Raw genomic sequence first — 17,847 nt, forward strand, 5'->3', positions numbered from 1 at the left:
GGAAGCGCCGACCTAGGGGCGCCATGTCAGTTACTCGCGGAGGTAGTGGGTCCGAGCGCAAGCACTCAGGAAGACGTCTCTGCTTTAAGTGATTTCAAGTTAAATATTTTTCTGAGTTACATTCATTTTTTGGACGCTGGGCGCATGTTTCGACTGCTGTGGGTATACGAGTTCTAAATTCCATCCGACCAAATAGCTGTTATACGCCTATAAAATTTCCCTGCACCAGTGATCTCGGTTGCAGCTGAGTTCAGAGCGCTAAATGCTTCTTGGCTCCTGGAATGATCGATGGCTTTTCTATCCCCAGGAATGGGGCCAAAGATGACCCTCACTTATATATAAGCAAAAACACCACTCCGGTGTCCCATCTCTGTCCAGTGATGTGAACAGAACAAGTGCGCAATCCGTCCCTTCCCCAATCTCTGAAGGAATTTGTAGCCTCAGTCTTGGGACATTGCTCCACCTTCCAAATCTCTTTCAACTGCATAAATTGCCTTTCTCTACTCTCCTGGCAGCCTAACGTCGTACCGTTTCTGATTTTGGTCTCAAACACCTGTCTTGGTGCACATGGTTTACTTTTTTTCTCCCTGCCTCAGGATAGGAAGAAAGAGGAGTGCAGGTTGATGATTCAGCATTTTGCTACAGGAGGTATGGTTTGAACTGGGCCTAAAGAATATGGTAACATCTCAACAAGTGGAAAAAGTTGGGGAGGGTGTGTAAGGCAGCAGGAACAGGAGTGAAGCAGTGCTTGGTTTCCTAGAAAGGGCATGGTTTTGAACTTGCATAGAACTGGGTCCAGAGAGCAAGGGCGGTAGGAAGGTGGCTCTGTGGCAGAATTCTCGCCTGCCATGCCGAAGACCTAGGTTCGATTCCCTGTGCCTGCCCATGCAAAAAAAAAAAGAAGTGCAAGTGGGTCCTGGTACTGACAAGCATAAGACCTCGAGGAGGTTTTGTAACTTCTCTGGACCTTGGGTTCCTTATCTGTGAAATGGGGGTAACAGAACTTCTCAGTGTTGTTGGGATTGTTAAATAGTGCACGTGAAGGCAGCTAGCACAATGCTTCCAGCAGCTGCTCAAGAAAGGCTGATTTTGTGTCATTTCATGGTGTGTCTAGGGGACAGAGTGGGAACTGCCGTGGCTGCAGTAATGACTGTTACTGAGTTTTCTAGATCTAATCTATTCTGCAGGGACTTGGTGTCAGGTGGCGGAGAAAGGCCGGGGTGAGGCCTGCCACCCAGATCAATGCCTGGTGGAGGTAGCTTGCCGCCTGCAACACTGGTGTAGTTGGGTAGGCAGGAGAAAGAGCTAGAGAGAGGAAAAAAGTGCAAGTCTCTGCTCGGACCTCTTGCTTAACCAGCAACTCAATGCTGAAGGATGGGAATGCTTCTTCCACAGATGTATATGTTCCCCCAAGCCTGGGACTTGAAGGTCTTGATTACTGGAGCTTGTGACACCAACACCGTGCTAAGGATGCCCTTATCTTGCTGTTGTTAAAACCCAGCCTGGGATGTGATGTGATATCATATTCTCCCCTTCCCACAGGCCCATGACCCTCATCCTCTCATCATGCCACTGTGGTGATGAATCCTAGCCATTGTCCACAGTTAACACAATGCATTGTTAGGGAAATTCCTATCTTACATTGAGTTCAGGGAAAGCCTGATATTGGGCTCTTAATTAGTACTCATTTGCTCTTGTTAATCAGGTGTGCCTGTGTGCTTTTGAGGACAGATTGGCTCTATCTGCCCATGTGCGAGTCTAGCTCAAGGACCAAGGTGACTTGCCACAAGCCCTTTCCTTAGGAGACCTTAGCATCCCATCAGGTCCATCTTGCTGCTAACTACAGCTCTTTCTATATTGCTGATCAAATTTTCTGCACTTGGATTCTGATCTTTGCCCCAGGATTTCTGTCTTTGGACTTGAACCCCTGTTAACAAGATATAGTTATCATCCCTGGTCTTTAATTCCATACTTCTCTTGAACCCAGGTACGAACACTTGTGTCTCTGACACTAGATACCTAGTATCCCTCAATGCTGTCTTTAGCTGAGTCCCTGGACCCAGGTCTTTTTCAGGTCATACTTTGGTTGTTCACCTATATCCATCTAGCCTGCTGGAGATATCTTCCTGGAATTGCTTCTAGACTTCAAATGCATAAATCTCAGCAGAGATTCTGATCCCAAACGTTGGTTGGGGAAGGAGCTGAAATGATGGAGTGTTGAGTAGAAATGGAGCCTAGAACCAGGAGCTTCTGATACAGGTGGTTTATATACTCTGAGGAACACTGACCGGCACTGAGGTTTCTGGAAGTTTGACTTCCCAAAGAGGAAGGATATTGTTATGTTGGCCAATAGAGATTTATGGCCACAAAACTGAAGACCTGGTATGAATGACTTGTTTTAAACAAGAGTTTCTTTGGGGACTGAACACAGTTTAATTTCCTGAGTCAGCTAAACATTTGCTTCATAAATTTTTTCTTTACTAGGCTGTTGCTTAATTAGCTCTTCCTTCAGAAGTTCAGAGGTGAACTTAAGGCCAGGTTTTGTTCAAATTACTTCAGATTTTGGATTTGTTTAAGTCTGTGTTTATGAATTATGCCTGGATTTTGGAAGTATAAAGTGTTTTTTCTTCAGGTATTGTTGCCATTTTCTTCCCTCCAACCTTTGCCCTTTATCTGCCCCATATTCCAGATGGTTCCCACTAAATGTTAGCAATGTCTTTCCGATAATTGCTTCATGGGTGATCTTTCTCTGAGCTGTATTTTTAGAGGGAGAGATGAAAGGAGCCTGAAAAATTAAAATCAAGATAAGCAGTCTCTCCTGTGGAATGTGATTAAGAGAATGTGGACATTTAAAAGTACTTTTCCCTCTTCTCTTCGGTGTTTGACATCTGAAGTCATGGAAGATGCTATCACACCTTACTTTATTAACATGGCTAGAGTCACCTGTTCAAAAAGTCCAGGAACATTAAACTTAAGTGAAAAGAAAGTAGCACGAAAAGAAAGATAAAGGGAAAATGGTTTTGGCAGCAGGAGATGCCGGCTCTCAGCCAGCCCCCTGCAGCTACTCTGTTAAGTGGGCCCATGGATTTATTTTACAGGGAGTTCGTTTCCACTGTCTGAGTATACTGGATCTGATGTTGTTTAGACAAGATTCAGAAACTCAGTTAGGTTCTAGAATGTGCTGCTCTTCCACAAGAACATGGGAAGAGGGTGGTAGTTTAGGGGAGAGGGTGGAGGTGAAAATGATCAGAATTTGCCCCCTTTGGAGCCAAGAAAGACTAGCTGAGAGAGATCATAGGGTATGAGGGAAGTTAGGTTGAGGATTATGCACATTACATGCACAGCCACTGAGCCCGAGGCCAAGGGCGTGTGTTGGCAGAGCCAGGTTCCTGCAGGAAAGGCCAGGCGAAGTAGAGCTGAGAATGTGGTTTTTTGCAGCAAGGCATTATTGCTAATTCCGTTCTTTGCACTGAGCCCTGGGTTTACTGTTTTATTTCTTGTTGTTAGAGATTGGATATTCCTAAAAGACAGATGAAAACCTGTTTCCTTGGCAGTGGTGTAGGAATAATTATTTGGGTGTTGTGAACTTCCAGCCTGGATTTGATGAGATAGTGCAGATACCCAAGCTTCTTTTTGATTGACTTCATAACCCACTTGTCAAACCACATATCCTGATTTGGGGATTGGAGACTGTGATCAGCCTTGGTTGAAGTTTCTCCATTGTGTCACAGAGTGGCTTTGGGTTCTTTAAGTCTGTACTTTCAGGTCTGCTACTTCCCCTTTAAAGCCTAACAAAGAGTTCTAGTTTGCTAGCTCCTGGAATGTGAAATACCAGAAATGGAATGGCTTTTAAAAGGGGGAATTTATTAAGTTGCAAGATCACATGCTCTAAGGCTGTGAAAATGTCCAAATTAAAGCAAAGCTATGGAAATGTCCAATCTAAGGTATCCAGGGAAAGATACCTTGGTTCAAGAAGGCGATAATGTTCAGGATTTCTCTCTCAATTGGAAAGGCACATGGCGGTATCTGCTAGCTTTCTCTCTAGGCTTGTTTCATGAAGCTCCCCTGAAGGCGTTTTCCTTCTTCATCTCCAAAGGTCTCTGGCTGTGTGGGTTTGTGGGTCTTTCCAGTTCCACCTTGAATGGGTAGAGACACATCTTCATGGAAATCATCTCATCAAAAGTTACCACCCACATATGGGTGGGTCATATCTCCATGGGTAATCAAAAAACTCCCACCCAGCAATACTGAATGAGGATTACAGGACATGGCTTTTTTCAAACCAGCACACAAGGCAAGTGATTTCAATACATTAAAAGAGGGTGCTATATATAATTGCAAAGAGATGGAAATAGCCAAAATGTCCTTCAACAGACGAGTAGCTAAACAAACTGTGGTATATACATACAATGGAATATTATGCAGCTGTAAGACAGAATAAAGTTATGAAGTATGTAACAACATGGATGGACCTTGAGGACATTATGCTGAGTGAGATTAGCCAAAAACAAAAACAAAAGGACAGATATCTCACTGATATGAACTGACATTAGTGAATAAACTTGGAATATTTCTTTAGTAACAGAGACCATCAGGAGATAGAAATAGGGTAAGATATTGGGTAATTGGAACTGAAGGTATGCAGATTGTGCAACAGGACTGAATATAAAAACTCAGAAATGGACAGCACAATACTACCTAACTGCAATACAATTATGTTAAAACACTGAATGAAGCTGAATGTGAGAATGATAGAGGGAGGAGGGCTGGGGCATAAATGAAATCAGAAAGAAAGATAGAAGATAAAGTTTGAGATGGTATAATTTAGGAATGCCTAGAGTGTATAATGATAGTGACTAACTGTACACATTTAAAAAATATTTTTGCATGAGGAAGAACAAAGGACTGTCATTACTGCAGGGTGCTGAAAATAGATGGTAATTAATATTTTAAAATTTCAACTTATGTGTAAGACTAAAGGAAAAAATGTTTGTTTGGTACAAAACTTATATTTTGACTACTGCATTTCATAATATAACTTATGTAGATAACTTGGTTGAACACCATAAGTACATGGAACCTTGGGTAGGACATGAGATTTTGTTGGTTTGTCCAGAGTGATGCCCCGATGAATCCCAGATTGATTTGATCAGTGAGTGGAAAAGTATTTGCAAAGTCCCCTTCGGGGAATGGTGAGAATGGGGGAAAATTCAACTTCCCCAAGTTGAATTCTTGATATTCTCACAAGCAGTGTGGACAACCAAAGCTATAGGCTGAGCCCCCAGTCTTGGGGTTTGTTCATATGAAACTTAACCCCACAAAGGATAGGTCAAGTCTACTTAAAATTTAGGCCTAAGAGTCACTCCCCAGAGAGCCTCTTTTGTTGCTCAGATGTGGCCTCTTTCTCCAGCCAACACAACGAGCAAACTTACCACCCTCCCCCTGTCTGCATGGGACAAGACTCCCAGGGGTGTGGACCTTCCTGGCAACGTGGGACAGAAATCCTAGAATGAGCTGAAACTCAGCATCAAGGGATTGAGAAAACCTTCTCGACCAAAAGGGAGAAGAGTGAAATGAGACAAAGTATCAATGGCTGAGAGATTCCAAACAGAGTTAAGACATTATCCTGGAGGTTATTCTTATGCATTAAGTAGGTATCACCTCGTTATTCAAGATGCAATGGAGAGGCTGGAGGGAACTGCCTGAAAATGTAGAGCTGTGTTCCAGTAGCCATATTTCTTGAGGATGATTGAATAATGATACAGCTTTCACAATGTGACTGTGTGATTGTGAAAACCTTGTGTCTGATGCTCCTTTTATCTACCTTGTCAACAGACGAGTAGAACATATGGAATAATAATAACTAATAGGGGGAACAAATGTTAAAATAAATTTAGTTTGAAATGCTAGTGATCAATGAAAGGGAGAGGTAAGGGGTATGGTATGCATAATCTTTTTTTTTTCTGTTTTTGTTTTATTTCTTATTCTATTGTCTTTTTATTTCTTTTTCTGAATTGATGCAAATGTTCTAAGAAATGATCATGAGGGTGAATATGCAACTATGTGATGATATTGTGAATTACTGATTATATATGATCATATGTTAAGAATGATTTTGTTCATTTGTTGTTAAATTTTTTTTAAATTAATAAATAAAAAAATAAAAAAAAAAGAGGGTGCTGATGAGGTCTGAGAAATGGGTTTGATCAAAAGCAGGACAGTGGTTTTGCTCTGGTTCTTGAACACAGGCAGAACCTCTCCCTGCAGCATGTTGCCTTGCCTGTGGCAGTGGGGCCAAAGAGAGCATGCGGAGGGGTAGAGATCAGGCGTGAATCTATTTCCATCTCTGGGAAGACAGCTCAAAGTGGATGCCCTTCTGACAATTTCATTATCTTACAGAAAGAAATGGCAAATTAGTACCCTGGGAGGGAGGACCTTTCACTCATTAAAAAAATAAGAATTATGAACTGTAATCATTTTGTAGGAGTGAGGAGGTTATTATTTCTGGTCTGTGATTGGTACATGGCCTGGTATTTAGTAGAAATTGGATAATGACATTGCATGTGTGAATTGCCTTGACCTTGAGTTGTGTGATTCAGTGGTTTTCTTGGAACAAACATATTTCTCATGGATGCATGTATGAAAGCTGGTAGTCAAATATGACAAAGAAGATTGCTGTTTAAAGTGGCCTATTTTTTTAAAAACCATATATATGGTAAGAACATGTTACGAATATTTTGGATCCCTCTTGTGGCTTGCTGTTGTTTTCTATGGAGAAGGGGAGCAGGATAAGATGAGTAATTTTATAGCAATAAATGACTAGTTTGTTGAAGGCCTGCTTTTTAAAAGAAATATTATTATGTTTTTTATTAGAGAAGTTGTAGGTTTACAAAACAATAATGCATAAAATACAGGATTCCCATATAGTACTTTACCACCAACACCTTGCATTGGCGTGGAACATCTGTTATTACTGATGATAGCACATCCTTGTAATTGTATTAATTAAAGTCGATGGTTTAACTTAGGGTCCACTGTGTAGTGTAGTTCCAAGCATTTTTAAAAATTATTATTCTCATGATATATATATAATCTAACATTTCCATTTTTAATCATATTCAGATATGTATTTCAGTTCTATTAATTGCATAAAACATTTCCATCATTCCAAATAGGAACTCTGTACATTTTAAGCCTTAACTTCCCATTCTTTATCCCCACTTCATCTCCTGGTAACCAAGTTCTAGATTCTGTCTCTGTGTATTTACTTATTCTAATTGTTTCAAATCAGTGAGCTCATACAATATTTGTCTTTTGTTTCTGGCTTAATTCACTCAACATGATGTCTTCAAGGTTCATCCAAGTTGTCTCATGTATCAGGACTTCATTCCTTTTTATAGCTGAGTTATATTCCATTATACATACATGCTGCATTTTATTTATCCATTCAGCGGTGGATGGACAGTTGGGTTGTTTCCATCTTTTGGCAATTATGAATAATGCCATTATAAATATCAGTGTGCAAATATCTGTTTGAGCCTCTGCTTTCTATAATTTTGGGCGTATACCTAGCAGTGGGATTGTTGGGTCATATGGTAATTATATTCTTAGCTTTCTGAGGAACTGCCAACTGTTTTCCACAACAGCTGCACCGTTTTACATCAGAAGGCCTGTTTTTTATTAAGATTCTTTAAGTTGTATTTTATTCTTAATTAGAAAAACAATACATTATAAAAATACAAAAAAACCCCCACCAAAAATTGGCAAATGACTCTGAAACAAAGATACTCACTAATCAGCCTTTTATTGTATAACTTTCTTCTTTTTAATATAAGAAGGCAGAAGAGTACATGTACATACACATACACACACACACATGTTTTTAAAACATGAGATCATATTGTAGATACATCTTGTGAAATTCTTTTTTCATGTTATATATTGAACCTGTTCATGTATCTATAAATATTCCCTATTTCATTTTAATGGCTAAAATTGCATAACAATTTATTTAATCAATCTGTTATATATATAGATTATTTTTGTTCATTTGTTTCATAACAGGAAAGTTTTTGCAATATGTATCTCCATAGTAAGCAGTTGTGTATGTTTGTTTTCTTATACCATATTTCTAGAAGTAGAATTTCTGGGTCAATGTCTTTGAAAAATTTTAATTGTCGAAACTATAGGTATTAATAGAATATCCCCCTGGAAAGGTACACTATTTTGCATTCCCATCAGTAATGTTTGAAAGTTTTGTATTCTTCAAATATTGATCAATGCTGGAAATGATTATCTAGAAAAAAGTTTTTCCCAATTAGATGGGTGAAAAACTGTGATACTAGAAATGATTACTTAGAAAAAAGCTTTGCTAATTAGATGGGTGGAAATTGTATCTCACTATTTTATTGTACATACTTGAGCTTTTTTCATCTGTAATGTTCTTTCAACTGTATTTGTTTGCTTGTTTGTTAATTTACATTGATTTCCTTTGCTACTTTTCCTACTAGATGTTTTTGCCTATAGATGATTAGGGCTTTTAGGTTTCTCACTTGTGTCTTGCTATTGTCTTAGTATAAAATCTTCAGTAAATTAAATTCAACAAATACCCATTGAACACCTATTATGTGCCAGGCACTGTACTAAAGGATTAGTCATAGAATTTTGAGAATAAAAACAAAACACTGAGCTGACTCTTACAGAATATATAATCTAGTGAGGGAAGAAAACAGCCAAAAGGTAATTTTAATTCCAGAAAGGTAAGTACTAGATGCTTTTGAAGCAGGTAGAATGGGCACCTAACCCTGTCTTGGATAGTCACGGAAGACTTCTTGGAGGAAGGGATGAATTTTGTTGCATCCTAAAGGATGTTAGCTATTAGCCTAGCTTTGGTATATTTGCATATATGTTTATTTGGGCCCAGTAAGATGGAATAATATTAACAACGTGTATTAGTTAGGGTTCTCTAGAGAAACAGAATCAACAGGGAACACTTGCAAATATAAAATTTATAAAAGTGTCTCATGTGACTGCGGGAATGCAGAGTCCAGAATCTGCAGGGCAGGCTGTGAAGCTGATGATTCCAATGGAGGGTCTGGATGAACTCCACGGGAGAGGCTTGCCAGCCAAAGCAGGAAGAGAGCCTGTCTCTTCTGAATCCTCCTTAAAAGGCTTCCAGTGATTAGACTGAGCATCAGTCATTGCAGAAGACACTCCCTTTGGCTGATTAGAAATGGAATCAGCTGTGGATGCAGCTGATGTGATCATGATTTAATTCTATGAAATGTCCTCATTGCAACAGACAGGCCAGCACTTGCCCAACTAGACAAACAGGTACCACCACTTGGCCAAGTTGACACACAAACCTGACCATTATACAAAGTATTGTTGTGTTGTTAATAAAATATAACAAAAGTCAAGGAGATGTAATTGCATGGATTTGCATGTATTGCATTGAATGGCTGGAGTTTGCAGAGAGGTGCACAGTTAAAATTGGGGTGGCTTAGCAACAGATAAGATAGGCAATCAATAGATCAAGCCCTTAATCTTGGGGGTTGCTCATATGAAACTTATCCCTGCAAAGGATGGGCTAAGCCTACTTAAAATTAGGTGTAAGAGTCGTCCCCAGAGAACCTCTTTTGTTGTTCAGATGTGGCATCTCTCTGTCTTAGCCAACATGGCAGGCAAACTCACTGCCCTCCCCCTTTCTACACAGAATATGGCTCCCAGAGGTGCAAACCTCCCTGGACACGTGGGGCAGAAATCTTAGAATGGGCTGGGTCTCAGCATCAAGGGATTGAGAAAACCTTCTCAACCGAAAGAGGGAAGAGAGAAATTAGGCAAAATAAGTGTCAGTGGCTGAGAGATTTCAAACAGAGTTGAGAGGTTATCCTGGAAGTTATTCTTACACATTACATAGATACTCCTTTTTAGTTTAAGGTATATTGGAGTGGCTAGAGGAAAGTGCCTGAAACTGTAGAGCTGTGTTCCAGTACCCGTGTTTCTTAAAGATGATTGTATAATGAATAGCTTTTGCAATGTGAAAACCTTGTGTCTCTTGCTCCTTTTATCTATGGTATGGACAAATGAGTAAAAAATATGGATCAAAAATAAATGAATAATAGGGGGAGCAAATGTTAAAATAAATTTGAGTAGATTGAAATACTAGTGATCAATGAAAGGGTATGGCAAGGGGCATAGGAAAAAAACGGGGAACAAAGGTTAAAATATATTGGGTACATGGAAATACTATGGTCAATGAGAGGGAAGGGTAAGGGGTATGACATGTATGAGTTTTTTCTTTTTATTTCTTTTTCTGGAGTGATGCAAAAGTTCTAAGAAATAATCATGGTGATGAATATACGATTATATGATGATATTGTGAGCCCCATTGATTGTACACCAGTTGTGGAATGCTTATATGTAAAGAATGTTTGTGTTTGTATGTTGTTTTATCAATAAAAATATTTAAAAAGATATGGAATTAGGGAGATGGAACTAGTTGATGTTCTGGAGAGGTTGGGAACTCTAGGGACTTATCTGGTCTAGGGACCCCTCTGGAGGTTGCAGGTTTCTGGAAAGTTACCCTAGTGTATGGAACCTTTGCAGAATCTTATATATTGCTCTTGGTGTTCTTTATTATTGACTAGAATGGTTTTGGTTGGGGTTTGGCAAGTTATGATAGGTAATAGTGTCTAACTGAAGCTTGTGTAAGAGTTACCTCCAGAGCAGCCTCTGGACTGTATTTGAACTCTTTATTAGTTACACTTCTTTTCTCCCTTTGGTCAGGATGGAATTGTTGATCCCATAGAGCCAGGGCTGGAATCATCCCCAGGAGTCATCTCCCACACTGCCAGGTAGATGTTCACCCCTGGATGTCATGTCCCAGGTAGAGGGGAGGGCAATGATTTCACTTGCAGAGCTGGGCTTAGAGAGAGTGAGGCCACATCTGAGTAACCATAGAGGTCCTCCAGAAGTAACTCTTAGGTGTAGTTATAAGTAGGCTAAGCTTCTCTGCTACCTACATAAGCTTCACAAGAGTAAGCCTCAAGATCAAGAGCTTGGCCGATTGATTTGAGTGTCCCTAATGTTTGACACAGTATTAGGGGAGTCCCTGATGGTAAAGTTCAATAGTTCCATATTTTTTCTCCCATCCCTCAAGGGACTTTGTCAATACTTTTTGATTATCTGTTTAATATATTCTAGGATGTATCCAGGTATTACATTAAGCTATAAAGGATTAAAGGCCCTCATTCATATTCAATTGTTCACTGGGCTCCCTATGTTTTAATTGTGTAGGTTCTGGACAAAATAAAACTTTCTTCCTTTGATCTCAAAGAGTAGGTGCAATTCTAAAATATAGACAATGCCTTCCTTACCCTTGTGCTCTGAATTACTTTAATCCTGACCTGATCGGTTTTGTTCTTCTCTCTAAATACCAGGTTATATGTATAAAACAGCCTCTCAAAATCCAGAAATAATAATTACTACTCTGAACTAAATGTGTCTGCTATAAGAATTTACAATCTAGGCCCCTGTTTTTTTATTCTTTTGTTTCTGGCTTATTTTGCCTCAGCAGATGTCCCCCAGTTTTCATTCATATCATTGCATGCCTCACGACTTCGTTCCTTTTTGTAGCAGCACAACATTCGATCGTATGTATCCACCATCATTCGCCAATCTACTTCTCAGTCAGTGCATCCTTCAGCCACCTGGATTCATTAGGCATCATGTTATAGCCTTTTATATTATATACTAAGCAGTGTGGCTCTTATACATGCCATTGATGGTTTTCAAGTAGGGGAGTGACAGGATTATAGTTGCTTTCTGGAAAGGATCTTCTGGGCCAAAGATAGGGAATAGATTGAGATGGGTCAGGGCAGGGAACTTTTGAAATCTAAGAGATAATTTTAGGAGGCTTTAGAGGATAAGGCCTAAATCAAAGTCATAGCAATGTATAAATGGATAAGTGGGCAGATTTGAGGGATAACTAGGAGAAAGAGTCAATGGGTATTACTTATTAGGAGGGGTAAGAATGGAGTCCACTATGGTACCCATATTTCAGGTGGGTGGTGATGTCATTCATGAGTTTGGGAACAAAGAGAAGGGACCGGTCTCTCTGGGGGTTAGGGAGGTTTGGGGAGTTCAATTTGAAATATGCTGAGTTTAAAGTGGTTGTGCTACATCAGAGTTATCCAGTTGGATATATAGATCTGAAGCTCAAAAAAGAAGTTCTTAAGGGCAAGAGAGAGTTTTAGAGTTGATGCATAAACAGTAGTTGGAGATAGATGATAATACCAAGGGAGAGTATATGCAATGAGAAGAAAAGAGGGACCTCGTCTTATTTTGCCAGAGCTGTTATGACAAATACCACACAATGGGTTGGTTGAACAACAGGAATTTATTGGTTCATGATTTGGTAGGCTGGAAGTCCAAAATCAAGGTGTTGGTAAGGCCATGCTTTTGCCGGCGTTGAGAGCAGTCTGGTGATGGCGGTCCTCTCTCACATGGCAGCCTCCTTGTTCTCCTCCTGATGGCTTTCTCCTGTTTCTGGCTTCTCTTTAAAAAGCTTCCAGCGACACAGATTAAAGCCCATCCTGAATCAGTTTTGCCATACCACAGTAGGATTTAAGGAGATCCTATTTACAAATGAATCCACACCTTCAAAGGGTCCTTTTTACAAATAGGTTCACACCCCTGGAATACAGATTAGGTTTAAGCATGTCTTTTGTTGGGGGTAAATGTATCAATCTACCACAGGCCAGGGCTAAAAACTAGGAAATCTAAAATTTAAGAGATGGGAAGAGAAAATTAGAGATTGAGATAGAGAATTTAGAGAAGGAAACTGTGTTGTTGCGGAAGGCCTTTTAAAGAGGACAAAATATTTACCAGTGCCAAATGGTGCAGATTAATCAAGCAAGATGTGGGATGAAAAGCCTGCTTTGAATCTAGCAACAAAGGTGTTTTTTTTTTAGCTTGTCCAAAGGTGTTTCAGGGGTAATGGAGGTGGATTCAGACTGTAAAAGGCTAAAGAGTGAATAGGAGGTGAAGAAACTAAGTGAGAAAAGCAAATGCAGAAATCTCTTTAAAGAAGATTGATTGTATAGGAATGAGAGAGATAAGGTGGTAGCTGAAAGGAAGAGGTTGATGATGTAGCAGAGAGGGAGACACCTGAAGGCCAAGGTCCTGCAGGATTGGGGCATCCTGGTATCTAGAACACAGCTGAACTCATTAGCCTGAGACAGGAAAAGTGATTCTGTCTTTTGTGGCGGATGAAGAATAACAAAGGATAGGTGTGGATGGGTATGGTGGCCCGGAATTGAGGGGGTTGCCACGTGATGGTTTCTGTTTTGTTTGTGAAGTAGGAGGCAAGGTTTCCTGCCGGGCATTAAAAAGGAGGGGGTTGGGGGGAGGTTTCAGTAGATTGGAGAAAGTTTTAATAGTTGCCATGGAGAGTGGAAAAAGGAGCTGAGGAGGGATGGCTAAAAAGATTTCCAGGCGGCACTGAGGGCCCTTTGAGCTTGAAGCTGATAAGTTTTAAGTGACACCAAATTTGTGTATGTGTGTGTGTGTGTGCATGTGTTTTTTTTAATTCAACAACCCTGTTGTAGAAGCTGAGAAGGCAGGTTCCAGGGTTGGGATTTTTCCAGTTGGGTAGAAAGATTGGATGCGGCAAGCCATTTGAGGGCATGGGTTCAAGGATCAGGAGAAAGTGGAGGGGTCAAGGAATTGGAAGTCTGGTAAAGTTAAAAATTAGTCTAGAACAAATAAATGGGTGTGAGAGCTGTAAGGAATGGGTGTTGAAATCAGAGTGGGAATCTTTGAATTTGAGGTGAAACTATTGTGTCAGTTTTTGAAAAGGATAATATTGAGGTATTTAACAACTGATATGAAATGCCAGTGAGGTAGACCACACTTGTGTCTACTTCCTGATTCTAAGTTGTAGGCAGGGAGTGGATATAATCACTATTGAAACTGAGGAAGGATTAAAAACTTTGGACACTGGATTCAGCATTCCTAGGGAGGTTGAATTTGCCGAGAATGATGATTTAACTTGGAAGTGTAAAGGAAAATCATGAGCCTGAAACCAGTATCATCAAAAAATGAGAGATTATTCCTTGCAATACCATTCCAAGATAATTTTGAACTGGATAACAATGGTAAAGAAAGCAGGAAAGGGGTATAGCCCTGTGGCTTAAATCTCAGTCAGTCAAAGTTTTTAAGACAATGGAAGAATCATAGTCTGGATCAATAGGGGGGAAAAGAAGCATACAGACCTTTCTTGAGACTTTGAGATTGAGAAGAATAAGCAGTGATTTGGGAGGATTGCACGAGGCACTATCCTTTGAGTAATCAGGTTTCAGTTAAGGAAAGGAACTGGAGAGGATATTTAAAAAGAGGTTGAAGATGTATAATTTGTTTATACTGGAATGGGCAGGGCTTGAACTGAATAGAGCAGAGGGAGATGGACTCAAGGAGGGGAAAAGTAAAACAGTATGGGAATGTATGGATGGTGTTGGTGGGGGGCAGTGGGGAGGGTCTTACATTGTAAGTGGTGACTTTGAATGACCAGGAGCTAGGAGTTGAAGGGATTATCAGGCTGCAAGTTTTCCAAATAATCAGTCTTAGCTGTGTCCTGATGGATAGGGAATGGAAGGAGAAGAGCTCAGGCCAGTATAGAAGGAGTAAGCCATGGCCTAGAGTGAGTGTGCTTCCAAGAAATCCCAGGACAGGTGAACAGGCCATCATTGGAATTGGTTCCAGGACTTTGACTGAAAGTTGGAAACAACTGTGGTCTCTGGTGGGACATGTGCTATATTGGTTTTCCTGCAACAGAGTACACCTGCAGTGTGACTTAATTGCAGTAGAGTTGAGAATAGCATTCTTTCATCAACTGGAAGCCCCAAGTCCCTTAGTACATCAGGGGAGCAGAGGCACTTTTAATTGGCATGTGGGAGCCTGAATTTGTAAATTCCCAGTTTGGCATGTATGTTCCCTGTTGGCCCTGGCTGAAGTCAGAGGGTCTGGGGTCACACCACAGGGCAAACTCTGTTCATCACACACCTTTTGGAGCTGCTCATTGAGGGCAAAATTGTTTCTGTCTGGGGCTGTCTAGTGGTACATGGTTACTTAATGGGTAATGCATTAATTGGACTTTTGCATAGATTTTATAGTAGTTTGGTGGGGTGGCTTAGCTGGTATCTCATCCTGCCCTCAAGTTTTTCTTTGGGTTAAACATTCTTCAGGGCCTTGGGGAATGCAATTCATAGCAGAGCTTGGGTATAAGGAAGAATTGGGGAGCTGAAGGGCATTACTAGAATCATTAACTTGACGAAATAACTGAGGATACAAGGAAACATGATGTAGCTTGACTTGCAGGTGATCATATACATTTTGTGTATCCTGGCTTTCTTGTATGATTTGCACAGACTAAGCAAATGTCTAATACAGATTTGTTGATGAATCTTTTGTGGTTCAAGTTACCAGGACAAAGTAACAGCAAAAGTATACATTTATCAGGGCTAGCGCCTGGAGAGATATATAGTTATGTGGTGTTAGAAAAAAGTTGGAAGACTTTTAAGGATACCCAAACCCAAAATGGCAAATGGAATTAGATTCTCTACTCACCATGGCAGCAAGCCCTCCATTCCCCAGTATACACTGCTTCTGTGGCCCCAGCACCCTACTGGAGGAAGCTGTGGGTTTGTTGGTGGTGGTGGAAAGAGTTCACGCACACATTCATTCATTCATTCATTCATTCCTCCACTCACAAGTGTTTACAGCATGCCAGCTTTGTGATAAGTTCTGGGAATACAAAAATGACTAAGTCACTCTGTCCTTATGAGCGATTTGCAGAATAATTTGCTATGTATTTGGTTCTGTTGGAGAAGGCGTCACAGAAGGTGCCATGAGCTTTCATGAATGAAAAGGAGTTTGGGTAGAAAAATATTCGTCTGAAGGAATGATATTTATATTATGTCTGAAGGTAAAGAAGAAGGAAAGGTCACAGTGTCTTTGGGGAAAGGAGAAGTTAACATTAACAGAATCTAGGAAGCATGCTGGAAAGGACGGTCCAGATTTTGAGGAACTTAAATTTGAAGGAAAGATGTTTCCTTCAAGTAGCAATGGGGAGTTGCTAAAGCCAGGAAGGGAGTAATCATAGTTCTGTTTTAGCCATATCCCTGTAGGGGCTGTGTGGAGGTCTCCGAAGTTGAGGTATTGATGCAGAAACATTACAATAATTGAATCTTGCCACTCAAAGCATCCTCCTTGGAGTAGCAGCATCAGCATCACCCATGAGCAGGCTAGAAATGCAGACTCTGGGGTCTACCAGGCCTACTGAGCCATTTTAATAAGAAATGATAAAATGATTTGTATGCACATTAAAGTCTGAGAAGCACTGATTTAGGAGTTATGATGATTACTCTGATAGAATTTCACGTGGATTCCATAGGAGGGCTGACCTGACCTTTTCTTCTTCACTTATACCACAGATTCACCACCACAGGCAATACCATTCCATTTTAACTCCATGTCTGTAAAGCTGATGGAGATTGAAAATGTTTTAAATATATTTCAAGAATTTGAGCAATTCTGTCCTATAAAGCCAAGGTTTTTCAAACATTTTAAAGTATGGATTATTAATATGTGAATGGGCTCAGGGAGGCATATCCAGGAAACTATTGTATCTATGTCCTTTTATTTCTTAAGTGTGGTGATGGGATCCAGGTGTTCATTATATTATAATTTGCCATTTTTTCGTATTTTGCAATATTTTATAAGATTTCATGGAATCTGGAATAAAAAGTTATACAAGAGCAGAAAAAAGACACGAGTCATTTTGGGGAAGGGGTGGTATCTAAATGAAGATGATAGCATTCATGTAAATGATAATAGTTAATGTTCATTGAGTGCTCAATAAATACTATTTTGGGGGTACTTGTTATGTGCTAGACATTTTTTAAAGTGCTTTATATAAAAGTCATTTAATTCTCACAGTTATTCTGGGAAGTAAGACCTTTCATAAAGGTCATAGGATCTTTTATCCCTCTTTCATAGATGCATTAACTAAGGTGAAGAGAAGAAAGACATTTGACCCAAGGACACAGAGAGAGTCAAGGAACTAGGAGTTGAACTCAGTTTGCAGAAATCCTGGGCCAAAGTTCTTCAACACTCTATGGTGGAATATACAACCTTTCTTCATAAATAGATATTGGTAGAAGGAGATTGAGGATGAAGGATAAATATGAAACAAATGTGCTCTTTCCAGTTCAGAATAAAGCAAATACAATGTATTTTTGGCCCTGGAGTGACAGCCTTTGTGCTAATTGTTGGCTGCCCTGTGCATATCTGAACTTGGGAAAACGCAATTTAGAGGTAGAGAAGAATGATATTAAGAAAAATGTCCCCATTCAAATTTAAAATAGGGGAAAATATTCAGAAATTTAAAAACAATGTAAGGCCTGTCCTTGAAAAACAAAACCACAGAAGTCCCTCTTTCTCTATGACTAAACTAGTAGCCACTTTTCAAGACCCAGCAAAATGTCATTCTGCCCCAAATCTGTTCCCCATTTTTCTGAGATAAAGGGTCTCCTTTTTCTCCCATCCTCTCTACCTGAGATGGTAATAGCCACTGTTTATTGAATGTCGCAGTTTATTGGGCATGTTGTAAGCACTTCACTTATTTTATCTCCTTATAACAATCTTATGAGATAGCTATTGTTATCCCCATTCTATAGAGGAAGAAATTGAGGCATTGAGCGACTAAGTAACTCTCCTGACATCATGCAGTTGAAACACAAGAGCCAGAATTTAAAATCCAGAAGGTTGACCCCAGAGGTAGATCAC

The 17,847-nt window shown here is 39.9% G+C and overlaps 1 long non-coding RNA gene across 1 annotated transcript; it reads left to right on the forward strand.

Annotated features, from left to right (window-relative positions):
• The first annotated feature begins 10 nt into the window (after positions 1-10).
• On the forward strand, positions 11-17,563 carry LOC143677156 (uncharacterized). The gene is made up of 3 exons (XR_013172408.1): positions 11-648; positions 10,789-10,856; positions 17,059-17,563. It is a non-coding gene; the product is annotated as an uncharacterized LOC143677156 (long non-coding RNA).
• Positions 17,564-17,847: the final 284 nt, after the last annotated feature.

The sequence above is a fragment of the Tamandua tetradactyla genome, chromosome 3 (assembly GCF_023851605.1).
Source record: "Tamandua tetradactyla isolate mTamTet1 chromosome 3, mTamTet1.pri, whole genome shotgun sequence".
In the NCBI taxonomy this organism is placed as follows: Eukaryota; Metazoa; Chordata; class Mammalia; order Pilosa; family Myrmecophagidae; genus Tamandua; species Tamandua tetradactyla.